Below are 4,398 nucleotides of genomic sequence, written 5' to 3' on the forward strand. Positions count from 1 at the left end.
CGAACCTTCAGAGGCCAGACAAAAATAAATTAAAAAAACAGCTTACAAATGGAAGGAAATTCTTTGGGCAGTTGAGTTTGTTAAATTTATGAACCCATGCAATTTGTAAAAAAATACAACGTTTCAACTACATGTAGGTGGTCGAAGTTTGAACTTTTCAGTCGACAAAGTCACTCAGTAATCAGCTGGAAAACCATTATCATTTGGGGAAATGCTACGATCAGTTGGTACATACTGCATTGTTGTCAAAATGAGATTATTTGGTGAGGACTAAAAAAGATCATGGTTTAGCAGTCAACTGTGTGTTTTACATTTCTGGATATATGGAAAAAACATAGATTAGACATTAACGTTTGGGGTGGGGGGGGGGCGTGATGCAGGAAGCTAACATATATTGAGCAGAAATTCCATTTTGTTCGAGGAAGCTATTTCCCAAACCCGTCATCCCTCTAACAGAACTAGTTTCCAGAGTTGATGTCATATGGACCTTCTTGGAAAAATATTGATTGCCGTCAAGAATTTACGAAAGCTGAAATGAGAAAGTCCGATTCTTAAACAGAAATATAAGTGAAGAAAACAAGAGAGAAAGGAGATTCAGTTCGGCACTTATGTTGGATAATTATGTAAAAAATGTTGTCCATATAAGAAAAAACAGTTAAAACTTCCTAGTGTGTATGAGTTCTGTGTTCCGGTCATCAAAGGGGATCGATTTTCGGTTTAAAAGCCACATTTCGTTTCGGTAGGACTTAAAATCAAATGGTTCATATACATTGATAGAATAGATTTTTTGATGAAAACTAACGAATACCATGGTTCACACGTCTACTGTCGCGTTTACAATACTCGATAGCTGAAAACAAATAGAAGCTAGAAGAACGTCTGAGCCATACATGATGCTTGATGATACACCAAAATCACCAGGAGATACATATTCATTCGGACGAAGCAGTTCCCCCAACCCACTATCCCTCTAACCGGACTGGTTTGACCCAAGCCAGGAGTGGGTCGGTGCTAGTACCGTCCACAGAGCCTCATGCGCCAACTTTGAAGAATTGCCCTGAAGTTTGACACACTCGTGCAGTGCCCGCCTTTTGGTTTTGCCGACATTGTACTGTACATGTTGGTAGATGTTGTTCGGTTTACGGTTGTCAGACACAACAAGGGAAACATACGTGAGCCATTTTTAATGACTCTGCATGAATTCGGAAGAACAACAGTAAAGGAGCCGTGTTTACGAGAATGGACCTACCTTTGTTAGAGGGATCTTGAGCTTCTGGCCATCGTAGTGTCGGGCGATGTGGAGCACGCAAGCGCCAGTTTCTTGTCTGTTTTGTGATAGAGAAAAAGGGAAAAAAGGGAAAGAAAATGTGAGCTAGGAGAAAAATCATGAAAGTTCCTGTCGACTTAGGGGAGAAGATGAGTACATACCTATCGAAATTTTCCTCAGCTACAACGGGGTATTCGCTCGCCCACTGGCTGTCTTGTGTGGGCCAGCCAGCGTAGTACTCGTTGAGGCAATGGAAAAGAGCGTGATGAAGCTTCCAAGCTATGAGTTCGTGCTTGTCTTTTGTTGCCTCGCTCGGACCTCCACCACTGATGAGAGGGTCAAGCATGTGGAGCTTCCTTGACATCATGTCCCACATCAGTATTATCCATCCATCCTCTAATGGGACTGGCAAGAAGAACTTATTACAGCACAACCAAACGTTTAGCTACAAGGTTATTTAAACGATAAAGATATGTAGACATAAAGTTGGTGAACAATAAACATTGAAAGTATATGTATGGGAAGAAGATGACCGGAGAATAAATGTAATGAAGTAGAAGAGTTGGGATGTACCATCTAGCAAGAGGTTATGTCATATGGGATCTCGTTGCCGACCAACTGCTTCTAGATCGAGATGTTTGTCAAGTATTCATGGTCCGCAAGGACAATGGTCTGGAAAAAGGTGAATGCATAAGAGGTCAGACATTGATCGAGAACCTTGGAGGATTGGATGAGAGAGCATGAATGCAGAAAGAAAGGAACAAAATGAAATTATCGGGGCATCTTGGCAAGCCTGCTTTATCGCAAATTCAGGTTCCATATTGTGCCTCTAGTTCATGTATGGGCACTTTGAATTCGCTTCCTGGTCAGACTGGGAATACCTCCTCATGATTATAGAGACAAGCTCGTGTTGAAGGTGCTGCATCCCAACTAGTTGTTTGTGCAACGCCGTCCCGGTAACGCGGATCAACCGTGGACTGTCATGTATAATGCAGTACCTACAGTTCATTTAGCGAATTCAATAAAAATTGGGTTAAGAGTAAGGGTGCTGAAGAATGAGCACGCATGGACCTGATGTAAAGCCTGAAAATTCAAAAGGCGGCATTGAAAATGAATAAGTAGAATGTGAAACACCTCTGCAGGTCTTGTGTTGGCAGCTGTGTGAAGTGGGCGACAATAAGGTCCGTTGTTGGCATATGTGGCGGATGTGGTACAACACCATTCACCCATGGATCAGTTGCAAATCCATGCTGGAATATGTATTTTCGCTTGTGTAGATTGGTGCAGCACTGTCCAAAGACTGTAAATGGAGTGTTGACTAGAAGGTCTGCATGCATTTGAGCGATGGACATTAAAGTGGATTTGAAGTAATTGCGCACATTGCCATATGATCGCGATGATGATTTCTTGCTGTTTGACGTAGAATCCCGCGCATCCATGGCGCGTTTACGCAGCGTACCGGCTGGTGGCAGAGGCGATGTAGCTGGAAATAGACGAAAAATACAAGATAATCAGGACATTACACATGTTCTGTAAGAGGGGCTCCTTTTGCGTGGGAGTATAGAAAAAAGGTCCGAGAATAGCAAAAATGTATAGCAGGATGTCATCTGACCTTTGCAATCAGATAGTTCAAGCCTTTGTCCCTGGATTTTTTTTGCCGCAGGTGTCCTAAATCGTACAGACTTGGAGGTGGCAGGGAGTGATGATGCATGGCGGTAAACACATAAACAAATGAATGACTTGTGCATAAGAAGGATACAATGAGATTGTCTAAACTGAATTTTTTTTGTTTTGTTGACCTGACTCATGGCACTCAGTGAAACCCCGAGCGCGGCAGCACACACAGCGGCTAGTGACTGATTTCATTACTTTGTCGGAGAACGTGTAGAAGTCCATTTGAAGCCCATTTAATGCTTCCAACAGGGCCTGCTGAATTGTGTTGGTGGCTTGTGTCAAATGCATAATGCCTCTCGCGTTGTGCTGTTTTAATACCATCGTGATCTCGTCAGCTACCTGCGATCGATTGTATGGTGAGGACATAGGGATTTACCATCAGTGATAACGGATGTGGAAAGTAATGCATGAAAGACTAATAAAGGAAGCACATACTAGATGAGGATACTTCTCCCGTAGATACTTTGCAAAATGAAGTGGCCCTGGAGCGGCACTGGTAGGTGTTAAAACCTCTGTGTGAAGTTGGCGTCCTGCATGCCCATGCATTACAGGAGTTGTGTTCGGGAGGTGTCCTGTCGTCGGCGTGCCGGAACGCCTAGGAGGCCTGTTGGTGGTTGCAGACGGCGGAGCTGATGCCGGAAACTTGTGGCGCGCGTAACATACTGTGGAAGCATCCCTCAGCTGTGTCCGCAAAAAAGAATAGTAAATATAAGACGATAATTGGCTGTGTGATTTTAGATAAACAAACCACATTGGTGCAAGAAGCGTTCCTGCATAATCAGGCAGAAAATAAGTAAAAACTCATCTTTACATTGGCATGCGCGTAGGAGGTTGTTCCTTTGACCGGGTCAGCAGCCATGGCAAGCATTCGACGGAAGGACTCGGGGTCAAATTCGGATATCCTAGGGAGCACACTGAGTGACTTGTTGAAAATGCCAAGATCAAGCTTGTCAAGCAAAAAGACTTGCAAAACAACGACGACGTTGGCAGACACAATGTGTATACATAAATGCTTGCATAATGAAACAGACCTAAAACATTTGCAAAAATCTGGAAAAAAAATCAACTTGCGTGAAAAAAAAGATGACAACCGGCCAGTTAGGTTGGTCGATAAATTGTTGGCCATCATGTCTCTCTTAAGATTCTTGACTGCATCGAAAAGGTGCTCAAGGACATACTCACACCAATTAAATTGATCGATTGGTTCGGTGTTTGCTATGGCTCCCCAAAAGTCAATGGTCGTGTAGTTATGCTACGTGGTTGGAACTAGCACATGACCCATCGCAAATATCACAAATGCGATCTGGAAACAATCTTTCTCTAGTTTGCTTGAATTCTCATTGATGTCACACATCAGAAAATCTTTAGCTGCTCTCAAGCTGCATACTCCAGTTTTGTTCATCTGGAGTGTTGTCTTTATAAAATGAATAGCCTCAGGATTGATGTTTGCATCCCTA

This window comes from Triticum aestivum, chromosome 6A (genome assembly GCF_018294505.1).
Source record: "Triticum aestivum cultivar Chinese Spring chromosome 6A, IWGSC CS RefSeq v2.1, whole genome shotgun sequence".
Taxonomy (NCBI): domain Eukaryota; kingdom Viridiplantae; phylum Streptophyta; class Magnoliopsida; order Poales; family Poaceae; genus Triticum; species Triticum aestivum.